Consider the following 27,155-nt stretch of genomic DNA (forward strand, 5'->3'; position numbering starts at 1 on the left):
TATTTTGTTTGAGGTACATTTATTTTAATTTATGTAGATATATATCTGCTACTTTTTAATTTTATTTTTTTAGAATAACCAACCTAAAGCAATATGAGTATTCACCCTTAGTTCTTTTAAATCTCTGAAGACTTTAATTAGTAACTTTAGGTCTTTATTCCATTTGTAATTCTGCTGGTAAATGGCATAAGGTAGGAATTCATTACTACTACCACCAACATCATTTCCATCATAGCAGGGTAACCAAATGCCTCCAAATCATTTATTGAACAATTCTTTCTTTTTCCAATTACTTACGATGCTTAGAGGTATATTTTTGGGGAAGTAACATGAATATGTTTACCTCTATTTAAACATATGGTTATGTGGTGTTCTAATTAGAGCCTAGAAACATTTTTAGGCCAGGTCAAAACAGGGCCAGTATTTTACGCAGCATTATTAAAAATCAGATCATGATCTGTTTCCAGATCATGAGGATCTGGAAACACAGTCGTTAATGAATATTTTACAATGCTGACTGGAGACATGGCCCTTCTTCTCTTTCCTCCATCACCTTCTAACCCGGTCCTGAGTTTCAGCTTTTACAAATCACACTTACTCAAGCTGATCAAACAGGCGTAGGTAAAGGTAGGAAGCAGTATTGATTGCAGATGGTGATCTTGTTCAACATCTGGTATTCATTGCAAACATTAAATTCCCAATTTTTCTTGACAAGGAGAATAGTGAAATAGTGGAGTTTGTAAAGGTCAAGTGACAAATACAGTAGATGGATTTTAAGAACTTCCTTGAGGTTACATCCATTTAAAAAATACAAGTACTTTACTGGAGTCTGGCTCTTGGTGTCAAATTAATATCATATAACACTATTGACTGTGGAAGGCTGCAGGTTAATAACCTCAATTAGGCTTAATTCAAGGTGGAAGTGCTAACATTTCTGGGGAAAGCCAAGACATTTTTGCTACGGGCATTAGTACCAGTAATGAATCAACCAGGGGCACTGATCATATTGATAATACCTGGAATCAAGGGTCAGGGTTCTCTGCTATTGTGGCAAATCTAGGTCAGCTGGCTGTGAAAACATATCTCCTTCTATGGCTCATAATGCCCTTACCAGTTGTTGAAAAAAAAAAGAGAGAAAATCTCTCCGTGGCTTATTTCGCTGGTGGGTATGTTGTTTATACAATTTTATGAGATTATTTAAACAGCTCTTGGGTAATGCACATTTTCAAAATTGCAAATAAATCAGAGCCTTGTATACTGTTATTTTATTGGTTAGGAGGCAGAGGAGGTGGGGTGTAAAGCACAAATGAAATCCCTATTTCTGACAAGTTGCTGTGGGTTTCTCTACAGTCAGGCTGGAACGTTTCTGCTCTTCAGTCTTTTTCAGCGTTTCGGTTGTGTCCGCGGGATATTCAGCATAAGCAGGTGAAAGAGCAAGAACCTAAATTATAGAGTGGCTAGAGAAGACTATATCCAGCATGGACACCTATTTTGAGCATGGATGCTAGGTAGGAAACCATCCTCTCAACGAATGGGATTTAAAATTTTATCATAGCTTTCAGAAAAAGAATGTTCTTTTTTTTTTAACAGATTTTATTTGTTTATTTTTAGAGAGGGAAGGGAGGGAGATAGAGAGAGAGAAACATCAATGTGCAGTTGCTGGGGGTTATGGCCTGCAACCCAGGCATGTACCCTGGCTGAGAATCAAACCTGGGACACTTTGGTTCCCAGCCTGCACTCAATCCACTGAGCTACACCAGCCAGGGCTAAAAAAGAATGTTCTATATAGGTAGCAGCCAAAAAATCGAATAAAAGTGATAGTTAAAAAAAAAACAAACAAAGCAGTTGGGTTCAGCAAATAGAAAACATTCCATAACCATAAAACATAAAAAACCAATAATGACTTACAGAACATTTACTATGTGTCAGACAATGTTGTAATCACTTGTGGTACTTCTTCCTATCTACAAACTTATGAAGTAGGTACTATTATAATTCCCATTTTATAAAATAAGAAACTGAGGTACAAGAAGATTAAGTACAAGTACCTTGTCTGTGATCACACAGCTCTTAATGCAGCTAATAACTGAAAAAGTTGAAATTCAGATTTAGGCTTTTTGGCTCTACATCTGATGTCCTTAACCATTATATTATGCCAATGTAACCAATATTTTGATGGGCCCATTATGTAAAATAAAGCCTTCAACTGAAGTAGTTTCAACAAACTCAGCACTTAAAACCTTACTTTGAGGATGTTTAGAAACAAAAGCTGGGATCTTGAATAAAGATAAAGCCACCCTTTGGGAGCTGGTATTTGATAAGAGCAACTAGAACCATATGCTGATCAGCCCCACTGATGACAGAATAAGGCCCATTTCTTAATTAGAAAATGTTGAAACTTGGAATCAGAAATCACTGTATATCTTCAGTGAATACATAATCAAGTAGAGCAAACTATCATCTTTATTGGTAGAGGAGGTATTTATATGGGAAGAGAAATAGGACAGACAGGAAGGGAGGGGACAGGCAATTACAATATACCCTCTGCTTATAAGAACAATATAGTAAGAAATTGGTAAGTCCACAAGAACAATCTAGTCAGAAATTGTTTAAGAACAAGAATCAGAATTATGTGGACCCTATCTGATGTTCAGAATCAGAGTTCTAACAGCCACTGTGGACAGAAGTAGACAAAATAATACCTTTACAAAATTCTAATTCAAAGGTAATATTTGGCCTGTGGATACATCACACTACAGAATAGATCTAAGAAGCAGAATGACTCATCTCTCAAGACAGGCTGAACTTCAAATGTCATAGAAGTTAATAAGAAACGTTTCGAGGAAAATCATCTTTTTCTGATAAGGCTCTAAAGCAATTAAGTTTTTTTTTTTTATCAGCATGCTAAGAAACAAAGATATCTCAATTTTGAAGAACTAGGGCTAATAAAACTATTCTAATCTTCAAATGTCATAGGTTAAGAGCCATCTATTCAGAATGCGAAGGTGTATAGGGTAATGATACAAGTCCTTCAGGCAGAATTGAGTTCTCACGAGTTTAAGTTTTCCAGCAGCTCTGAAGACAGTACCTCTTTAAGTCTCTCATATTATTTGAATCAACTTCAGTGAGACTGAGATGAAACCTTTGGGAATGGTTTTTCTGACTCACACCTCTAGACATTTTCTGAGATTCACTTTTATAAGGTCAATCTCTCAATGTCCCCTCAAAAATTAGAACATATTTAGCATATTTTAAATACTGGTTTTAATGTATGATTTTCATTTTTAGATATAACAAGTTATTAGATGACTGTATGTTTTGTATCCTCAATGAAAGTAAAAGTGTTTTAGGTAAGATGTGCTTTGAAAATGTTTTTTAATATACCCAGGTTGATTTGTAGCAGATGCTTCAGTACTAGCTATATCAAGAAATAGTTTATGAATAAAAATTACACTTAAAATATGGAATTTATAAATACTAAGATAAAAAGATGAGATCATTGTATTTGTAAGAAACTTATTATTTTTAATCTTCCTATTAATTAAAAAACTAGCCATCTAAAGTAATATGTTATCAACTTACACTGTTAAAAGAACTCTTAGAAATATCTCAGAACCAGCAAATTAAATAAAACACATCATTAACAATAATATTGGAATCTATTTTAAAATTAGACATTATTTACTTGACTTCATCATCAACAACAAATCTCATATATATATACATATATATAAAATAATGGCTTTTTCATTTAGTTTAAGTCATATTTTGGGCCAACATAAAAAATAATTTTAATTGCTACAGCTAAAAATCTCAATTTTTGAATTTCTACACAAAATTTATCTGGTGGGCGATTTCAAGAAATAGAACTTTAGGAAGATATTTTTAGTACCAAAAGAGAAGGTAATTCTCTTAAGTCTGTTTCTCAAGATCATATTCTATAAAAGCTTAGCAGGTAGCAGGGAAAAAAAATACACTTGTGGTTTCTGTGGTGATACAAAGAGAAAAGTTAAAAAGAAAAACAGTTGTTTTCTTTGCTTTTCTATTTGAATATGTCTGGATATTGGTGCTTTAAAAATATTTGTGTATCCTAGATGCCATTCTGTCTCTTGGTCCTTAATGATGTAGACAAGATTAGCTCAAAACCATCTTTCATGTTTTGAGTACATTACAATGTCTGTTTTTTTTTTAATAGTCATTCAAATTTCCACCCGTGCATATGGCTCCTACTCTGTGCCTCTACAGAATTCTTGTGTTGGGAACCAACCTGCCTTGTATCAGAAGCTGTAACCCCCGCCAAGGCTAAGGCTGAGGGAATGACCTTGGACTGTAAGCCAGCAAGGAGACAAAAGCTTATCTCCCTGCCAGGAGCGCCACTTCTGCTCCTTTTACTTCACCCTGCCTGGCCCCCAGTGCTTGGTCAGTTAGCCAATGCTGGATAAGATTCCCTAAGGAGGGAATGACGTAAGACAGGCAGGATCACATGAGAGTCCCCCAAGGAAGGACTTTGAGGCTATAGCAAAAGGGGATGATGGACCCTCGCCCCTCGGCTTTGACAAAGCCTGAGTTCTCATTGCCTGCAAGAAAATCTGCTAATCTCTTGGCTGCCTTACTTCCCTTGCTCCACCTAAACCTGAAACAATGACAGAGGGTGGTGCAGCCCTTGCTGGAAAGGGCAGGTTACCCAGGTGATCAGGCCTAAGAAAGAATATGTAAAATCCTGTGAAACCTGCTTTGTTTAGAATGCTCTCAATGAAATGATAAGGGTTCAAGCAAGAAGTAAGTTTGTTCCTCAAAGTTTTACAGCTCTTTAGCTATCTGACCCTGACTCAAAATAGGCTCTCAGACTTCCTTGTTATCTATTGTTTGATTCTTACTTCCTGGCAATGATTAATGACCTTTACCTGAATTCTTGTGTAAAGGAACCCAATAAAAGCCTGCTCTGGCAGGAGAACAGGGCACTTTCCCCTAGGGAGGGTGGCCGAGGTGCTTCCCATTAGAGAGAGTGGCTGTTCCATTCCTATTTCCCCACAGGACCTGGTTGTCTCTGTGTATGTTTTTCTCTTGTTTCGATGAGTCATCTGCAGAGTTCCATGGTCACTGCTGGTTGGTGGCCAAGACACTCTTGTGCTTCAGTCCTTCTCCTCCAGAGTTTCTTTACCTCTGCCATAATATCAACCAGTGTGAGAATTCATCCCCGCTCTATGATTTTTGTTAAACACTTATCCAAGGCCTTTTTAGATACTAACAAATCTTAACTTATTGAAGGTTTTAATACTGTTATTTTAAGAATAGAGAAAAATTGAAATTAAATATTAGTAATTTATGTTCTTAAAAATTATTTAGCATCCTAGCATGCTGTTTAACAATCTTTCCATTCCCATCTCACCTTTCCCCAGATAATTTCATCTTCTCTCTATGTATAGACGTAACCTCCAGCAATATCAAGTTAACATCTTTTGATCCTAATAAAAATTTAAACTCTTTTCTAAATGACTGATTTTATGGGTATACATGACCTTCCCCCTCCAAAACCCTGACTTAATAAATATGTTCTAAAGAAATGAGGTATTTTGACATGACAGTTCAAGCAACAGTATGTTCTTCCATTACCTTACCCTAAAGTTTCTTGTCAGAGAATATTATATGAACTATTGTAGAATTTTGATTGGTATTATGTCAATAACACTCAGTCTATCAGACATTATAGAGGACATGCTAAAGTGACTGACTAGTACATGACCTAAGTAGCATGTTGGCTAATTGTATGGGAATAGATATTTCTAAAGAACATGACAAGCATTGCTATTTTAGGAGCTTTAAACATTCTTTTTATAGTATTAATCTACTCTATCCAATAGATTTTTAAATAAACACAAATTCTAAACCACAAGTATGATCATCTTGTCACATACTATGAATGAATAGCACCTGAATTTATTTATATAAAAGCCCAGAGGTGGACACAGGCATTAATATTTAGGATGTGACAAGGTGGAATAAAGCACATAAATTTTCTGATTAAAAGAAAAACAATTTTTTATTCAAGAATTTTTAGTTCAAAGCTAGATTTTTCCAAAAGTAATTAAAAGTGAGGCATAGCTGTATCAGAAGCATTTTTTTCAGATTTTACTAATACACCAATGCTGAAGCAACAATCTCTGAAACAACTTGTTGCACTTAATTATTGCTTATAGATAAATTTAGCTCCATTTTTAGAAAAATATTTTTTCAGTTATTTTTCTAATTAATCTTCAAAAAAAGTGCCAATCTCTAATCTTGTGATATTGACATCATTAAAAAATATCTATATATTTTTTCTAGTTTCTGCTCAAAAATAAAAGCTGAGTTAATGGAATGGATTACTAATTGGCTGAAAGAAGTAAATATCTTAGGGTTACTCTGTGTTTCAGACAATGTCTTTTCTTGTGCTCTATTATTTGATTCAAGTATTTTTAACCTGATTTACTTTCTTAAATCAACAGCTAATAGGAAAGATTCTGAGAACATGCTGGACTAGGAACCACCAGGAAAATGGAGTCTCACCTAAACAATGGTAGCACAGGAAGAACTTATAAGATGTAACATTTTCGGAAGGCTTGGTCAGGTAAATTAAAGTTTAACCTCAGTTAACTTAAGCTTATTGCTCAGCAGTAGCTATCCATCACCAACTCTCTAGCCCCATGTAAGGCAGCCATGTGTGTGTTCCTGGAGCTGCTTGCACAGAGCTTGAAAGAGTTGGAGAAGACAAACATTGAGAATCTGCAATCTAACAACTAATTGGTGCCTCAGATCATGGAGGTACAGACACAGAGGCAGTCAGTCATTGATGAAGTTACCCTCAATTGTTGAAAGACCCTTCCCATCCAGATGAAGGGACTTCCAGGGGATTTAAAAAGTTAGTCCTGTTTTCCTTTACTTTTTCTTCTTTCCCATTTTGGGAGATGAATACTAAACACTAAAACATTCAAAAGAACTACATATTCAAGAAAATTAGGGAGTTATTCATTTCCTGGGAAAGATACAAGCTCAGAAAAGATCTAAAAATGCCTAAGATTTCCACCTCAGCTATGGAAAAAGCCACAACAATCAAATCAAAACAAAACAAAATGAAGAGTGACAACTTCTTGGAAGTAAGGAGAATCTAATTTCCAGATTTAACACATTGTTAGAGTCACATGAACAATTTTCAATAAAAAGACCACAATGCATACAAGAGACAGGAACATATGGCCTCTTTAAATGAAAAAAAAAATGAACTAATAGAAAGATCAGAAGGCAGACCTAAAGGACAAAGATTTTAACACAACTGCCATAAAGAAATAAAGAAAGGCATGGAGAAGAGAGAAGGAAAGGGGAGGGGGCAAAGAGAAAGGTTTCATTTATCCTATTTATATTTCTGTGATGACAGAAGACTATTTAGTGGAGCACCTTTAGGAGTGTGACACTGTCAGAAAAAGAGACATGTCATTACAAAAAAAGATACATAGAGAAAGTAATAAATATATAGACAAAATGAAAATAGCAATAAAAAGATAAAAATCCAAAATACAAAAAAAAATTCTAGAAGCTGAAAAGTATAATAACTAAAGTGAAACATTCACCTAGAGAAATTCAAAGTCAGATTTGAACAAGGATTTAGGAAGAATTAGCAAATTTAAAAAGATTAGGCAATTAAAATCATCAAGCCTGAAGAACAGAAGGAAAAAAGATTGAAGAAAAGTGAACAAACCCTAAGAAACTGTGAGAAACCATCAGGTTTACTAACATACACACTATGAAAATCCCAGAATAAGAAGAGAGAGAAAGGGAGCAGAGACATTATTTAAATCAAATAATCTGTCAAAGAAGTTGTTGAAAACTTCTAAATTTGATGAAAGATATGAATATAAACATCCAAGAAAACTGACAGACTTCAATTTGGATGAACCATTGAGAAAGCATTGTAATTAAGCTGTTGAAAGACTGAGACAAAGAAAGAAACTTAAAAGCAGCAAGAGACAAATGACTTATTACACATAAGGGATATCAATAAGATTATTGGCAGATATTTCATCAGAAAATTTATAGACCAAAGAGCAGTGGGCTTAGAATTTCAAAAGTATTAAAAAGAAAAAGAAAAACCTGTCAACCAAGAATTCTATATCCAGCAGAACTATCTTTCCAAAGTGAGGAGAAAAATTATGACTTCACAGATAAAGAAAACTAAAGGAATTTGTTACTCCTAGACTAACACTGCTTAAGTTTTACAGGGTAAAATGAAAGAATACTAAACAGTAACTTAAAAACATAAAAGAAATCTCATAAATGCAAATATACAGGCACTTGTAAAGACTACTGTTGTTGTAACAATGGTCTGTAACACCACTTTCGTTTTTATACATAAGTTAAGAGACATATCTGTCATTGTTTGCAGATGACATGATAGTGTGCATAGAAAACCCTACAGATTCCACCAAAAAACTACTCAGTCTAATAAGTGACTGGAAAAACAGTGCGATACAAAGTCAATATTCAGAAATGAAAGGTATTTTTGTATGCCAACAATGGAATATCAGAAACAGAAATCAGGAAAAAATCCAATTTGATATAGCAATAAGAAATATAAAGTACCTAGGAATAAATCTAACCAAGGAGGTAAAAGACCTGTACTGAGAAAACTACACAACACTGAAGAGAGAAATTAAGGAAGACACAAATAAATGAAAGCATATACTGTGTTCATGGATTGGAAGAATTAACATCATTAAAATGTCCATACTACTCAAAGCAATTTACAGATTCAACACCATCCCTATTAAAGTACCAATAACATATTTCATAGATATAGAACAAACTTTTCAAACATTTATATGGAGCCATAAATGACCCCAAATAGCCTCAGCAATTTTGAGAAAGAAGAACAAAGTAGGAGAGATTACAATACCTGACATCAAACTATATTACAAGGCCACAGTAATCAAAATAGTCTGGCATTGGCATAAGAACAGACACACAGATCAATGGAACAGAATAGAGAGCCCAGAAATAAGCTCAATCTCTTTGGTCAATTAATATTCAACAAAGGCAGCAGAAACATAAAATGGAGTAAAAAATAGCCTCTTCAAAAAGTAGTGTTGGGATATTTGTACAGCTACATGCAAAAAATTGAAACTCAACCACCAACTTATACCATACAAAAAATCAACCCAAGGGTGGATAAAAGACTTAAATATGCCTCACGACACCATGAAAGTCTTAAAGGTGAACATAAGCAGAAAAATCTCAGATATTTCACACAGCAATATTTTCACTGATATGTCCCTTAGAGCAAGGGAAATTAAAAAAAAAAAAGAATAAACAGATGGACTTCAGCAAAATAAAAAGCTTCTGTACAGGTAAATAAAACATCCATTAGCAAAATGAAAAGGGAACCAACCGTATGGGAAAATATATTTGTCAATTATACCTCAGACAAGGTTTTGATCTTAAAAAAATATAAAGAACTCACATGACTCCAGTCCAGGAAGACAAACAATGCTATTTAAAAATGGGCAAAGGACCTGAAAAGACACTTCTCCAAGGAGGACATCTAGAGGTCCCAGAGAAATATGAAAAAATGCTCAGCGTCACTAGCCATCAAAGAGATGCAAATTAAAACCACAAGGAGATATCATTTCATACTTGTCAAGGATGACCATCATGCACAAATCAACAAACAACAAGTGCTGGCGAGGTGGTGAAGAAAAGGGAACCCTAGTAGACTGTTGGTGGGAATGAAGACTGGTGCAGCCACTGTGTAAATCAGTATGGAATTTCCAAGAACACTAAAAGTGGAACTGCCTTTTGACCTGGAAATTCCACTGCTGGGACTATACCCTAAGAATCCTGAAACATCAATCCAGAATAACCTATGCACCCCAATGTTCATAGCAGCACAATGAACAATAGCCAAGTGCTAGAAGCAACCTAGGTGCCCATCCCGTAAATGAATGGATCAAAAAACTGTGGTACATTTACACAATGAAATACTATGCCACAGAAAGAAGGAGCTCCTACTCTTCATGACAGCATGGTTGGATCTGGAGAGCATTATACTAAATGCATAATAAGCCAGGCAGTGAAAGACAAATACCATATGATCTTACCTATATCAACAAGACAAATAAGTAAGCAAAATATATCCAGAGACTGAAATAAAGAACAAACTGACAATAACCAGAGGGGAGGAGGGAGGACAATAAAGAGAGAAGGAAGGGGAAGGGTTGTCAAGGAACATGTATAAAGGACCATGAACAAAGCCAAAGGAGGTTAGGATTGAGGGTGGGAGGTGGGGCTGGTGGGGAGGGGAGGGTGATGGGGCAAAGTGGAGACAACTGTGCTTGAAGAGCAATTTTAAAAATCTGTGTCTTGAATTAAGCTTAAAGAAAAAGAGACTAATGTATTAAAAAGCCATTATTACTATATGTTTTTAGACATACAATATACAAATTACAATTTTGAGGTAACTGAAAGCACTGCGAATGGAGCTAGAGTAGATTTTGTGTAGCATTGAAATTAAGTTAGTACATTCAAATTAGAAGTTACAACTTTGGGATGTTCTATGTAATCTCCATGGAAACCACAAAGAAAATAATTATAGAATATACAAAAATAAATAAGAAGGAAATTAAAATGTTTCTCTACAAGAATACATTTAGAGAATGATGCATAAAATGAGAGATAAATTGGTGTCAGTCATATAGAAAGCAAATAGCAAAATGACAGAGGTCCCTCCTTATATGTAACATAAATGTAATGTAAATTTAAATAAAAGCAAGAGAATAGAAAATACACTTTATGCAAATAGTAACAAAAAGAAATCAGACTAATACAGACAAAATAGACATAAAAAAGAATTAAAGGAGTCAAAAAAGACATATTAATAAAAGGTTCAATACAACAAGGAGATAACATAATTAGATGCATAATATTAGGTGCATAATATTTATAGAAATATAAATATAAAATGTATTTATAATATTTATAGTAAATTTATAGTATATTTATATAGTAAATTTATAAATATATAAATATACTATACTACTATATACTACTATAGTATACTATATACTATATTTATATACTATAGTAGTATATAAATAAGTATACTATACTTATAGTATACTTATAGTATAGTATGTTTATAGTATAGTATACTATAGTATAAAATTATAGTATGTTTATAATAAAATATATATAATATATAATATTTATAATGTTTATATAAATATAAATAATATTTATAGAAATATTTATGCACCTAATAAGAGACCATTAAAATATATGAAGCAAAACTTGCCAGAATTTAAGGGAGGAATTCACAATTCTGCAGTATAGTGGGAAACTTCAATGCCCACTTTCAACAGTGGATAGAACAATGAGAATAGATAAGTGAGAAAACAGAGGTCTTGAGTGACAAAATAAACTAATTAGGTCAAACAGACATATGTAGAATATTTTAGCCAACAAAAAAATATACATTTTTCAAGTGCACATGGAATATTTCCTAAAACAGAGCATATGTTAGTCCCCAAATTGTCCTAATAGATTTTTTAAAAACAGATATCACATAAAAAATCTTTCTAATCATAACAAGATGAAGTGAGAAATCAATGAGGGGAAATAACTGGAAAATTTACAAATTTTTAGAAACTAAAAAGCACATTTAAAAAAAAACCAATGGATCAAAAATGAAATCAGAAGAAAAATCACAAAGTACTTAAGAGACAAATGAAACTGAAAGCACAACCTTCCAAAAGTTATGGAATGCCTTGAAAGCAGGGCTAAGGGACAAATTTATAATTATGAATGTTTACATTAAAAACAAGCGTGATCAAATTAAAAATTTTTAATTTAAGAAACTAGAATAGAAAAAAAAACACCTAAACCTAATGCCAGAAGGAAGAAAATAATAAATATCAGAATACAGATAAATAATAAAAATATAGAAAAAAAAAATCAAAGTTGTTTTTTTTAATATATCAATAAAATTCACAGAGAGCTAGACTGACATGAAAAGAGAGGGGAGACTCAAATTTAAAAAATCAGAAACAGAAAAGAATTATAAAGAAGTATTGTGAACAACTGGATGTTATCATATTGCATAACGTGGCAAAGAGTAAAAATTCCTAGAACTAGAAATCCTACTAAGATTAAGTCATGAAGAAAGAGAAAATCTGAAAAGTTTTAAGCTATTAGGGAAAGTAAATCGGTCATCAAAAAAAATAAAAAAGCCCTGCTGCTTATGGTTTTGCTGGTGAGTTCTAACAAACATTTAAAGAAGAACCAACACCAATCCTTCCCAAAGTTTTTCAGAATAATTAAGGAAGGGGGAACAATTACTAACTCATTCTATGAGGACAGATTTGCCATGATACAAAAACCAGACAAAGACATTACTAGGGAAAAAAAGCGCTACACCAATATTTCTTTTGAATACTAACACACAAATATTCAACAAAATACTAGCAAACTGATGTCAACAGTATATTAAAAAATTACATGATTATTGTGACCAGGTGAGTTTTATTCCTGGATAAATGCAAGGATAATTCAATAAATAAGACTAGGCCAAGGTAATAAATCCCTTTTACAGAACAAAATGAATTCAAATGATTACCCCAATTGATAGAAAAAAAATACATTTTGAAAAATTCAACACTGCTGTATGAATGAAACACTCAACAAAGTAGGAATGAAAGGACATTTTCTCAACATAAGAGAAGCCACATACGCAATACCCACAGTACTCATCGTGCTCGATGGCATGAGGCTGAAAGCGTTTTCTCTAAAGTAATTGTTACTGTTACCAGATCTACTCAGCATGGCATTGAAAGTCCTAGCCATAACAAGAGGGTTGGATAAAAGGTATCCACATTTAAAAAGAAGAATAAAATTATCCCTGGTAAGAGATAATATGATCCTATATGTGGAAAACCCTAAAGATTTGACCAAAAAAAAAAAAAAACCTGTTAGAACTAACAAATTCATCAGAGTAGCAGTATACAAAGCCAACATGTATTCCATTCTATTTCTATATACTAATGATGAATAACCTGAGAAAGAAACTAAGACAAAACTATTTACAATGGTGTCAAAATGAATAAATTATTTAGGAATTAACCAAGGAAGTTAAAGAAATGTATAACGAAAACTACAAAATACTGATGAAAGAAGTTAAGAAAACCATAGAGAAAAGAAAAGACACCCCGTGTTCATTAGGTGAAAGATTTAATACTTTTAAGGTATCAAAACAACCCAAACAATCTGCAGATTCAATGAATCACTATTGGAAACTCAATGACATTTTTCACAGAAATTAAAAAATGCATCCTAAAATTCATATGGAATCTCAAGAACTCTCTAGCAACCAAAACAATTTTTGAAAAAAAAAACATACTTTCAGAACTACCACAAAGCTGTAGTAATCAGTGTGGCACTGGGATAAATATGGGCACATTCACCAATAGGCTAGAATAAAAAGCTAAAATATTAACCCTTGTATTTATTACCAAATATTTTTAACAAGGGTGCCATGACCACTCAGTGGGAAGGGCCAGACTTTTCAACAAATGGCACTTGGTAAACTGGATATCTACATGCAAAAGAATGAAGTTGGATCCAAACCTAACACTGTATGTATAAAAATTAACTCCAATGAATCAAAGGCTTAAATATAAAAGCAAAGTGTAAAATTCTTAGACAAGAACCTAGGTGTAAATCTTCACGACACTGGATTTGGCAACGATTTGTTGGATTGACACCAAAAACAAAGGTGACAAAGTAAAGAACCTACAAATGTCTGCAAATCATATATTGCAAATGTTAACCCTTTATCAAATACCATACATTTGATAAAGGATTAATATACAAAATACACTAAACTCCTAAAATTCAACTACAAAGAGCCAATGACCTGATTCCAAAATGAGCAAAGGACTTGAATAGATATTTCTCCAAAGAAGGTATTTGAATGACCAATAAACCTATTAAAAGATGCTCAACATCATTAATCACCAGGGAAATGTAAATCAAAACCCTAATGATAAACCACTTCACACCTGTTTGGATGACTAATATAAAAAATAAAAAATAAAATAGCAAATCTTGGCAAGGATGAGGAGAAATTGGAAACCTTTGCAGTTTTGGTGGGAATGTAAAATTAAAATGATGCAGTCACTCTGAAAAATGATATGGCTTTTCCTCAAAAAAATTAAAAATAGAGTTACCATCTGATCCAGTAATTCCACTTCTGAGTATATATTCAAAATAATTGAAAGCAGGGTCTCAAAGAGATATTTGCACACCCACATTCATAGCAGAGTTATTTACAAGAGCTAAAATGTGGAAGTGGCCCAAATGTCCCTGGACAGATGAATGGATAAACAAAATGGACTATTCGCATACAATCAAATATCACTCACTTTTAAAAATGAAGAAAACTCTGTTATTATGCTATAGCATGGATGAACCTTAAGGACATTTTGCTAAGTGAAATAAACCAATCACAAAAATATAAATACTGTATAATTCCACTTATTGCAGTATCTAAAGTGGTCAAACTCAGACACAGAAGGTAGAATGGTGGTTTGCAGGAGTAAGGGGAGAGAGGAATGGAGATTTATTATTTTGAGTATAAAGTTTCAATTTTTCAAGACGAAAAAAGTTTTTGAAGTGGATGGTGGTATCTGTTGCACAACAGTATGAGTATAATTATATCACTAAAATGTACACTTAAAAATGATTAAGACAGTAAATTTTAGTATGTGTATTTTATCACAATAAATGATTAAAATTGCTAAAGGGCTGGTGGATAGAAGGACAGGCATTTGGAGTCAAATAATATTGACTGTGGATCCATGTTCTATATTTGTTTTCAGAAACCTAGGAATGTATTCTTCTTTCTCAAAAACCCTGAAGAAATCTCATGTCTCTGTAAGACTATATGTTTTTATAAATATCTGGTAAATATCTATTAATGAATGAAAGTAGAAGCCACAGAATAGGGTAATGGGCATGTTTCAGCAACTGGATGACAACAGACCACACACGATGGCAGTCCCATGTGACGTGTATGGAGCTGGGGTGTATGGTAGCCTGCACCACCTAAGGTTGTGTAAAAAATTGACACAAGGATGGAATCACCTCATGTTACATTTCTCAGAATGAATCCCATTATTAAAGAAATATATAATTAACTCTTTTTCAATCAATTTTCGTTCCACTTGTGATTTAAAGTAAAACAACACAAAGAGTTCATGCTTTGAAAATAAAGGATTTGAATGAATTAGAAATTGATTTTTATTTGGAAAACTTTGAGCTATCATATTGGTCTAGATTTTTACTTGTATAGTTGCTTATCATTATCCTCTACATTTTAAGTAAGTAAATAATATGTCAATTTGGTATCAAATTAGAAATGAAATGGAAGTGAGTTATGTATTAGATCACATGTGATTTACACATGGAATTGCAAAATATTAAAAACCTCTGCCATTTCAACTAATCACCAGGTAAAACTCAAAAGCAAAAGTGGCCCAAATATTTTACTGACCAAATAGGTGAAAATAAAGATGATAATGCTTATTTCATAATATTATTGATTTATTTTTTTAAATTGAGGTTTTTAATATTTTCAAATGCTTTATGAATTCATGGGCTGAATCAACAGAAGAAAAACACACAGAAAGCAGATGACTGTCCCACACTTGTGTCGCCTCACATAGCTGTCACATGAGTGTGAATGGAAAGTACTAGAGTGTAAACAGAAAGTACTAGAGTATAAACAGGAAGTACTGGAGTGTAAACAGAAGTAGAGCACTCAGGGCACAGAAATCAGAAAACAGTTTTGTGAACTATGTTATATGGAGTGCCTAGAACAATTTTATCAATAATGCCATTGACATTTTATTTGCAATGACAGTATTTTAACTTTTCAGTTAAAATGGAGGAGATTTGGGATTATTCACTATAGGTATTTACTAGTTAGTTTATTTATATTGTGGAATGAGCCCAGGAGAATGATGTTTTATTTAAATTGAACATTATTGATTCAGAAATTTTCCCATTTCTAAATGGAATTAACAGCCTTTTAAAGTAATATTTATGTCAAAACAAAATTACAAATTCAGCAAGGATTGTTCCCATTTATTTTGTTCATATAAATTCCACATTCAGATTTAGTCATTGATTTCTGTTATGATTGAATAATGATTAATTTAAATATGTGTCAGAACTCTCGTAAGCCAATTTCTGACATACATTATTTTTATAACATCTATTTGTGCTCAGAAATTCAGTGGAATGTGCTGTCAGGTTAATTGCCTTAAGTTTAGCTGAGTAATGTTCCACAGCTTCATATTGACAGGTGTACCTGTCTTCTGTTAACTATATTTCCCAGGGCCATTTAAGCTTTTATTATTAATTGTAGCTGTTCGAGTTATACATTACCATATAAAGCTGGTATCAAGTCATTTTCCCTCAACTTAGGTTTCTCATCACTTATCCTCATAAGCATATACTCTGAAGTCATTTTTCAATCTAATATAAGGGAAGAAAACTGTAGGCCCTGTGGTTTTGATGGATTATGTTATGCTATATGATTCACCGCATTATACTCTCCTTCAGCTCTCCCTTACATTATTTTTAGCTGAAGCCTAAATTAGTGTCTGGTTTTGATACTTAAATATTAAATTCAATTAAACTAAGGAATTTACCTAGTTTAAATAAGTGTTTTGTTTGTATTTGACTCTTAGTAATGTAACAGGCATTATAAATTGGTTTTGTGTTTTCATCTTTCTTCTCCAAAGATTTGCTATACAATTTCTGAGCATCTTCTGCCTTTGCTTTGGTGTGTAGGGTCCCTGCAGTTGAAATTAGAATATTTTGGTGCTAGGCGATATTTTAGCACTCCACCATTCTGAGTCAGGCAATGATGATTGTCTATATTCTGCATTTCCTTAACTATTAAATTGTCACCTAGCAGTGGATGTTTTGCCTACTATCTCGGGACAGTTTTCTTCTTTATTCTACTAAACTAGTCTCTAAACCATCACGAAGCTTATCTAAGTGGGGTAGAAAAATAGCATTGAGATGTCAAATCCCTTCATGCTTAAGTTTGATGCTAAAGACTGTTAAGAAGTCAAGGTCTCACAAGGAGAAAAGGGTGGAGGAGTGTGGACAAAGGGGAAAGAAAACGTGCGGTGGTGTGTCATTTGCCTCCTTGATACAGTTGCTTCCCTCTCTCGCACAACTGGACCTCCCCATGGCAGATAATGCTCGGTCATGACATGCAATGTGGAATTAAAATCAGGCAAACAGTGAATGTGTTTCTTTCGGAGCCTAATGGTATCATCATTCCTGAACAGGGAGCGATTCTGGCCCTGGTAACATTTTACACTTCTAAAATATTTATAGGAAAGCAGTATGAGATATGAATAGTAGAAAGACCACTAGGTGTTGTTCTTCAGCCTCGGGCCTGGGCATTTTTGTTAATTCCTCTCCCCCCCATAGTAGATACTATTTACTTGATTTGCAATAAAATGTTAATGTTGGTCACTTCAAATTCACAACCACAGCATGAAACTCCCCTTCAGAATTAACATACATAGTTACGTTTCTATTTGAATCTTCATTTGTGCTTGTAAGAATCTCAAACTTATCAAGTATGGATGTGAACTGCTGATTTCTCTCCTGAACCTGTCTTCTGCCTTCCCCTCATCTTCTTCGCCTCAGGGATGGCATGGCACACCCATCGGTGATGGGGAAAAGAGAGAAGCCTCGAGCTGCCGTCACTTTCCTTCCTCACCCCCATCCCACATTCCCATCTACAATCAATAACCACGTCCTGTCCATTTTACCTCCAGGTTTTGTTCCAATACAAATTATTCACTTCTCTCCACCTTCATTGCCTCCTTTGTAGCCCAGTCTTGAACTCTTCTGTAGTAGCCCCATCAGGGATCTCTCCACTTCACTCCTAACCCCCTCCAATTCTTTCCCTACATAGCTGGTGGAGTCATCTTTTAAAAAATGCAAATTAGATCATTAACACTTCCCTTTGCTGAAGATCTATCAAGCAGTCATTTGAACGTGGAATACAATTCAAACTGTTTAATGTGACACCTTTCTATGTTCATATCTTCATTTCTCCAAATTAGCATCCATCACTGGTCACTCTCCTCTTACACTTCATTTCAGACTCTTCTTAAAACTTGCAAAGTATTTTCTGGCCTCAATCCCCACTGTCTTGTGCAGTGGCAACCACATGGAGATATTGTGCCAATAAACACGTATTGAGGAAAATAGATGGTCTTGTATTTCAGTCCTTGCAGCAAATGTGTAGAACTTTCTTTCCTTTATCAAATGAATTCCAAAGAGGGTTGAATTATGAAAAAAAAAAACTTCTTTGTTAAAATCTCATAATATGATAAACATGCAGCCTGGGGGTCTTAATATATGGGTCTCAAATTTATTGCCATTTACTAATTTTGTGACTTTACAAAAGTCAAAAACATGCTAGGTCATTCTCTACATGCAAAATGGGAATATTTACTTGACCAGCAGACCCTATAGTGTATTGTAAGGATCTAAAGTGATAATGTGATAAATGTATTTGGTGCTAGTAAAATGTACACAAATTTGAAGAATTATGGCCCTGGGGCTGCTAGATCTCAATTTGAAAAGAGTGTGTAGGTTTATTTTCCGTCCGCTTTTCTACTTTCCCGCTTCTAATGTACCTGTCTGTAGTTTCAGGCACCAAACATGCAAAGCTTACTCTGATCGTTTGTGGAGTTCATAGTCTGTGAAAGCCCATGAGAAAGGGGACCTATTAAGTATTCCAGTAACACAGGAGTAAGTACTGTGCATCAGTGCACATGCTTGGCGACTACTTGTGATCCAGGTAGACAGATTGATTTGCCTGTAGCCGATTTTTGAGATCCAAGTTGGTACTTTTATCTTTAAACAAGACTGAAGTGAACGTTTCACATATCCCCACCTAGTGGTGACCAGCAGAAAAAGCAAAAGTCCATTAAAGCCTGTGGGTTACATAACACCCTTTTCGAGTGTCAGTGCCAGTCTTAAACAGCTGGCCTGCCCAAGTCATATTGATTCTCTGCTGACTATAATATTTGAGTATTATGTAAAGAGTAACTTTCTTTAGAAATCTCTGTGGAATGCCAACCAATTTCGCTGATGCGACAATGCATTTGGATAGAGCATTACTTTTCATCTCAGTAGTGTCTGAAAAATTTATTATTTAAAATAAAAACATAAAACTAGGTGTTTTGAAATTTTAGATAGAAGTGATGCCCAGTGTTGAGTATATTTTTCCCCAGTCAGATGCCATGTGTACTGACACAGCAGCACCTTCTCACTGGGTACACTTTTGGTTTGCAAAGGAAGTGTCCGAGGTCACAAAGTATCGCCCCTTGGTCAGCAACTTTGCACGTGTATTCTCACAGTAATCCACAGACAGGCATTATGACTGCAAATGCAGAGATAATGAACTGGATCCAGAAAAGCTAAGCAACTACTCAAGGTCACAGAGCAAATAAATCATAAAAAAAATCTATTACTGCCAGAGAACTTTATTTTTTAACAGAACCACTCTGCCTCAAACCTTGGCAGTTGTCATCTTGAGCTTTTACCAAATCAACCCAAAGATACCCTGCCCCTCTGCAGGCCCACGGAAGAAAGATGACTTTGGATTGAATGTCAATGAATTTTAATGAGAGCTCTTACCATTTTAATTACACAAATATATTTGACTGGCTTAGCAGGCTGTTCGGGCTTCGGCCAGGACCCCTGTCTGTAGCCAGTGAAGTATCCGTCCCCAGCTGCTGGGAGTGCTGGCTGCTAAATGATCATAGGTGCAATTTTCTTTTTTAACAAATTACCTTTTGCTAAGTGTCATATTGCCTGGAAATGTCTGTGAAATTATGGCTCTCTCCCCCTACCCTCAGGTGGCCCTCTACAGCCACTCACTGGCTGATAGAGGTACACAAAGCTTGGTGATTCTGCCTGAAGGTGAGACAACTCCACAACGTTAATCGTGTTGCAGGGCTCCCCATGTGTCAGACTGATGCTGGACTGGATCCTCTTCCGTCACGACACTCAGTTTCTCCTAATGGCACCCCCACCGCCCTGCACAAGATTTCCTGTCTCAAGGGGTCAAGCCCTTCTTCTAAAGTTATCTGATAGAAGACAGAAGTTTATTGCAGTTTTACTACTTATTTTTTTAAATGTATTTTGGCAATAGAGCAACCATTTTTTTTAGGTACAATGTGGCAAACAGAATATTTTGCTTACCAATGGTCCTTGTTAACTGGAGAAATATTATATGAAAAAATACTTATGGAAAACAAAATCAACTAAAATGGTATAAAATAGCCCCAATTGCCTTTGGCTCAGCAGGTTGGGTGTCATTTCACAGGACGAAATGTTGCCCAGTTTGGTTCTCAGTCAGGACACATGCCTGGGTTGGGGGCCAGGTCTTCAGCTGGGGGTGTACAAGAGGCAACCTATCAACGTTTCTCTCTCACATTATGTCAATATTTCTCTCCCTCTCTTTCTCCCTACCTTCCTCTCTCTCTAAAAATAAACAAATAAAATCTTTTTAAAATGGCATAAAAATACCAGGAAATTCAAAGAATAAAGATAAAAAGGATTGTACAATACCATTAAAACATAGCTAAATAAACTGCAAACACAATACTATTTTCTCCTTGTTTTTCACTTCTGGAGATGGCAAAAACTTCTTTAATAGAGAAAACAAATCTCTTTTTCTTCTTGCAAGCTAGGAAATAGAGTGCTTTACCAGATTGTAAAGTTATTCGGTAGCAAATTGAACATTATTCATTAATTATTTCACACAGGCATTTTCTTTAAGCGCCAGGAAAAAACATTAAAGAAAGTAGAGCATGAGGGAGAAAAGTGACTATTTGGTTCCACATCAATCATTTATATGTGTCCCTTATAATATTTTGTGAATTTATCACCAAATGAAAACCACCACCGGGAAGGTAGAATTGCTAGGTCTTTTGAAGGCCTCTAATTTTTTATCCAAATTTCCATAAATTTCTGCTTAGGAAAAAAAATCATGGACTCCCGTGCCTTCACACAGTTTCAGCCTCTGTTGTGAATTTTTCACTTTAGTTTCTCTTGGAGTAGTATTTATTTTCTCCCTCACCTATTCATCCCTTCACCCTTGTCCTGTTTTCTCAAAGTCAAATCCAGGGATTCACTCAGACGGTTTGAATAAGAAACTGTTGGAATGGAAGCTTAGGAACCCACGCTGCACATTGAAAGCACTTTAAGCCCTTTAACTTGCACACTGTTATGTATCAATTATATCTTTACTGAGATGGTATCAATGGCCTTTAAATCAGTGTAAGGCACCCTACGGAGTCACAAGGAATGTCTTATGAGCACAAGACCACAGAGCTATAGGATAACCATTTTCTAGAACCTCAATTTATATAAGAATCCTTTCCTAAAATTGTTTCACATCATTCTGGTTCAGGGCACATTCTGGTTTTTCCTTTCAAAATTCCTTTTCTCATGTTTTTCCTACTTTGCTAGAGAGAAGTACACTACTACCCTGGGTAGAACCAAGTGAGCCCTGCTAAACCAAGGGACAGCTAGAAAAATGTTTGGATCCTAACGGGAGAGACTCACATAGGAAGCAAACGAGTTTCAAGAGACATGAAAGGTGGCTGTGCCTTCCCCCCACCAAGCCAGGGCCAGGCCGACAATTCTGCTGGACCATCACTTTCCTATCTATATGCCTATCTGTCTATCTGTCTGTCTATTATTCTACTGTTTAATCATTCACCTCTCTATCTAGAATTCCAAAAAGGTGGCCGTTTTGAGAACATATGTTAATGTTTTTATTTGAATTGATAATGGAGTAAGCCTGACTTGGCTGATTGGTTTGATAATAAGGACTAGCTTTTTATCGTTTATCATAAAATAACTAGTTTCAATCTCCAGTTACAAGCTTTTGAAAAAAGTTCATTTATAACACTTATATAATACATACAATTCTGGAGATAACATCCTGTGTGATTATTGAATTTTATAAAATAATTTTAGGTATCAACTTTGTATGAGAAACCATACTTTTTCAAAAAAAAATTTCAGGTATATATGAGGGAAAAGAAAGCACCCCACTCTAAAATTTTCAAACCAATTCTTGGACAAATTCCAAAGCAAACAATGCAATCTGGCAAGTGGGAAAGAGAGGAAGTCCACAAATACCCCACTTACATGCCCTTTTAATTTTTGTTACCTATCATTTAGTCCAAGAGGAGAGAGTGTCAGAGAGTGTCTGGGTTTGGACAAACACAGGAAAGACCTGGAGAAAATCTAGGGACATGATAGCATGAGTGTTTGGAAAATGCCTGGCAATATGTGTCTACATGCACGAAACAGGGAAATGGAAGACAGATTTAGGCTATGAGGATCATTTTGAAGATAAGTTCACTCAACTAAAATTCTTAATCATTTTATTATTTCCAACTATAAAATCAAAATTTATGTGGAAATTTTATGAGGTGTTAACCAGTTTTTAAAGGGGGTGGCTGGTAGTTTTCATAATTCAAAACATAAGCCATATTTGCTCAGTTTTTGATAGGAAGAGAAGGATACAAGTCTACTTTTAATAGTCACATAAGTTAATTTACATGGAAAGGAGCTAGCTATATAATTAAGTTGATTTTTTAAAAGAACCTCTTAAAAACCTCTCACTTCCCTGGAGTATTTTCAATCACTCCATCAAAATGTCATGGAGAAAAATGTAAAAATGGTGTTTATGCATTCAATAGAGAAAAACTATATTTAGCATTCGCTGGTCTTGTGGTAGTCTCCTAGGATCACATTTTACTGTAGTCTTAAACAATTCTTCAAGTTAAGCCCCTGTTTTAAAATGTGCAAAACACACAGGTATAGTATAGGGTTTTACCCAAAGACAAGGAACACTGTTTACAAGACTGGCATTTGAAACAGTTAACAAAACACTCTCAGCAGCATTACTTGCAGCATGATAATCACGTATGTCCTAGAAGAGACAATGACAACCTTAGCTGACATGAAAAATAAGATGTGCTCAGTGTTTAATGGCTTTTGTGATTTTTTAAAATGTGAACTGCGTGTTTTTATATAAATCCCTTTTAGTCTTCTGTTCTCAAAAGCCAGCCCTCCCATTATTATTCCACATTAGTTCCATTTGCTGATTTGATGAGTAAAGGCCCAGTAGCCAGATGCAAATTCTGTTTTCTCATGTTAATCTAACAAGCAGAATATCTGTGAGTCTGTCATTTCCCAGCCAAAAGCTTAGAGGAGTCAGGAGAATCATTGTGAGAAGCCCCGCACCAATCTAGGCAATAGAAGGTAATTACATGAATTGACTTGTTAGTTCTGAAAGTGAAAATGTATATGACTAAATTAAAATAACCACAATTTTTTGTGTAAAAACTTGAGCTCTTTCCTGGTCAAGTGATGCTTCTGAGTATAAAATACTGCTCATTTTTTTCCCATATCACACCCGGACTTGCACAACCTGCTGTATATGAAGCACAGAGAGAATTAAGGAATCCCACGTTTGAATCAATGGGTGATTATCATGAAATTATTTTATGACTCTGATATAGGTAAAAGACAGTTTACAAAGACACATATGCTATTTAAGAAGTCTGGAATTCATTGCATTAACAGATCTTCATATTTGGACATCGTTAACTAACAAGAGTTCGATACTTCTACAATTATTATTCAGGACCATAGCAAGTAAACATAAGGCCATGGAGAGGCTTAGAAGTAAAGCTTTCTTGCCTCTGAAGATGAAGTAATTACATATGCAAAGAGTTTGCCTTTTTATGAATGTGAAGAAATATTCTATGTGGATTAGTTACCAGAGAATGTTTAGCTTTTAAAATACAAAGAAAATAAAATATATATATCTAGTTTAATGAGCCCCACATTCTGAAATTTGGAACTTCAATGGTTTTAATTTATGATTTGAAGAAACACATATAATTAAAAACAACTCCATCTAGACATAATTTTCATACACATTATGGTTGTACCTAAACAAAGACCAAGTACAGGGGACACATACTTTGTCATGTAGTACTTGACAAACAGCACATGCTTTGTAAGCATGTGTTGAGTGACTGAATACACAAGGTTTCTGAAAGATAGTATAGGACAAAATAAGTCTCCTTATAGATCCTCATTATACTTTCAAATATAGTTAATGGCATATCTAATGAATGCTTTATTGGCAGTGCCCCTCAAATTTCAATTGCAAACTTTTATTCTCTAGCTTTGGTGAATCGGTTGCACATGGTCAGGTCAGAGGTTGAGCCCTGTGAGAAGCAGATATTCGGGGAGAAGTGGAGACACAAAAGGAGGGTGTGATCTGTGCAGAGGTGGTGAAGAGCACATTCTGACCTATTCAGTTCCTCATCATGCGGGGTTCTCATGGTCGTTGATGTAGTTGCGGGAGTAGAGCCCCTGCTTCTTAAAGTCATATGTTCTAAAGGTCTCTCCAATCTGAAAATCTCTTAGAGAACAGTGCACTTTGATAATAAATTGGAAGAGTCAAGGATAGAGGAAATAGCTCAGTGTATGACTTTGTACAAAAGTTTGGAAATATCATTCTCCTCATTTTATTTTTCTCTTTACTTTTTTTCCCTCTGTCAGGAGGAAATTGGAGGGACTAAGAAATATAATATCATAAGAGTAATCACAAAGACCTAGAAAGCTAATATTTGGTTAGGCAGATTTATTTTAACCCGAGGTTCTTTCCATTATTTATTATGGTAGATGTTGTTTACAGGACAATCCCCAACCCTCCTACTCCATGCTGCCTTCTCCTATAGACCACGAAAGACCCTCTTTCCCAGTTTCCCTTGCTGCTAGGGAAGGCGTATTGGTCCTATCTGAACAATGAGAGGTAAACTTAAATTGCTGGTATTTTCTGGAAAAGCTCTTGCTTTCTGGTAAAAAGTGATAAATATTTGTTGAATAAATGATGGGTAGATGGATGAGTGCTTATTTTTCTGAATGAGAAGAAATGATAAAACTGGGTTGCCAAAATTTCATTTTGCCATTTCATAGTGATTTAAATCATTAATGTACTAGTATGAAATACTGATGGATAACAACACCTTGATGCCTCTCACCTGCTAAACAGCTTGATCAAGGTTAAGGAATAATTGACAGGCATTTAAAACAAGAGAAGAATTTTATGGATTACAATGTAAATATAATGAAATTTTTGGGTGGGAGGGGCTGTGTACATTGGTGAATGCATGTATATTTAAGATATAACCATTTTATGGCTATATGGAGTTCCTCCTGAAAGAATCAGCTTTGAAACACTTCCACTGGCTCCTCCTTTGAAACTACTTTGCATGTTGCATAAGTTTCTGCATTGAGCTCTTCCCCATTCCATAAGGGAGAACTTCCTTTTGACAATGTATGGTATACTAGTGAGCTTAGTATTCGTTCCTTCCATCCATCCCTTCTGTTCTGCGTGCCCCATATGTTCCAGAGCACTAACCTAAGGTTTGCCAATAGGAAGAATGGAAACTGTACAGTTTTAGATCACTGTCATTCCTCCATGGTAACATCTACTGATGCACCTGTAAATTGCTTCGTCCCTTGTCATATGCTTAGCAACAGAGTCAATGAAATCACTTAATAATCATCAGTCCCTGTTGGTCTCAACCCCCAGTGACTTTTCTTTCTTTTTTAACTCCTTCCCCTCCATCCACCCCAGTCCAGAGGTTTTTTTTTTATTTAGCTTAGAAAAGGGAAAAACTCCAAGCAGTTAGATTCTTACAAATATTTTTCTTACCCTCAGAACATGAATTTAACCTTGAATGGTCAGAATCGAATGCTTATACTCTGGCTTCTTTCTCTGTGGGCTATGAACTCTCCTTCCTGGGGCAGTGGGAGCTCTCTGAGAACAGTTCTGGGTGAAGGACAACGTGGTGGGGCGAAGCAGACATGGGACTCTGCGATTCCTACCTGACGACATCATCCACAATTTACCCTATACGCTCCACTGAAAAAATTAATCCTTTCATTTTAAGCTCATGTTCATTAATTTATTGATTTATTATTCTATTTTTAGAATTGTAACTATTCTATTTCATGCCCAGTACAGGATTAGGTATGTCAATAGAGTGCTGAAGAAGACAGACAAGGGCTCTACCTTAATAGAATTTACACCGTAGTGGGGGAGAGAGGTTGTAAACTAAGGAAGTGGAGAAAGTAGAGTTACAGACTGTGGGAGATGATATGAGGGAATAAACAGAATGGAGAGATAAAGGGGTGATGTTATGTGTGTTGTAGGCCTACTCTGCAGGTGATGGTCGGGTTCCTCTGTGCTCTGATGTCCATATAACTCTACATGTGCCACATTCAACCCTTTGTTTCTTAGTCCTGGATTTCATAGGCACAGAGTCAGGTCTCCACTAATTCACTTTCCTTCATTCTTAGCATTTCCCTGCTCTTTGAAGACTTCTCAAACCAATCCAGTTCATGTACAGGTCTTCACTCGTTGCAGTAAGATAATACATGTGTTTTTTACATACCTGTTTCATGTTTAAGGAAATACCTCTTAGTAATTTCTCTAGTTCTTGTGTCCATATGTAATTCATATCATTATCATCCTGTAAACAACTCTTATTAGATAGGAATTAATTAGGGGACTTTTAATACAAGTATATCTACTTACGCTAGCATGCTTTGTTCTTTTTGTTATTTTGCTCTGAATTAGCATTCACATTTCTAAACATAAAATGCTTCCACCCAGTAACTAAGAAATAAGCTTCTCTACAATAACCAGAAGTTATTAGGTGCACATTATGTGGCAGGAATTGTACTCACTAATTTACATCAAGTGTCTCATTTTATGCATATAATAACCTTATAAGAGAGGCAGACCCAGGCTCAGAAGGTTACTTTCTTGAACTGTCTCTACATGCTGGATTACAATGGAATGTGCTTAGAAAGCAGTCTTGCCTCTAAAATGAGCACTTTTTGAAGCATTTTTCAACCTCTTCATGTCAATTATTTTGTGTATAAATCCACTTTAATTGTGAATCAGTATGCATGTTAATTTT

The 27,155-nt window shown here is 35.0% G+C and overlaps 1 protein-coding gene and 1 long non-coding RNA gene across 5 annotated transcripts in view; both read right to left on the minus strand.

The window, feature by feature from the left end:
• The window catches only part of SPAG16 (sperm associated antigen 16), a 738,021-nt gene that overhangs the window by 165,258 nt on the left and 545,608 nt on the right, over positions 1-27,155 (minus strand). The gene's annotated exons all lie outside the window — the stretch shown is intronic.
• Positions 1,754-20,486, minus strand: LOC118499999. Its single transcript, XR_004902519.1, has 3 exons — positions 20,329-20,486; positions 2,542-2,544; positions 1,754-1,766 (listed from the first exon to the last, which is right to left on the minus strand). It is a non-coding gene; the product is annotated as an uncharacterized LOC118499999 (long non-coding RNA).

The sequence above is a fragment of the Phyllostomus discolor genome, chromosome 4, assembly GCF_004126475.2.
Source record: "Phyllostomus discolor isolate MPI-MPIP mPhyDis1 chromosome 4, mPhyDis1.pri.v3, whole genome shotgun sequence".
In the NCBI taxonomy this organism is placed as follows: Eukaryota; Metazoa; Chordata; class Mammalia; order Chiroptera; family Phyllostomidae; genus Phyllostomus; species Phyllostomus discolor.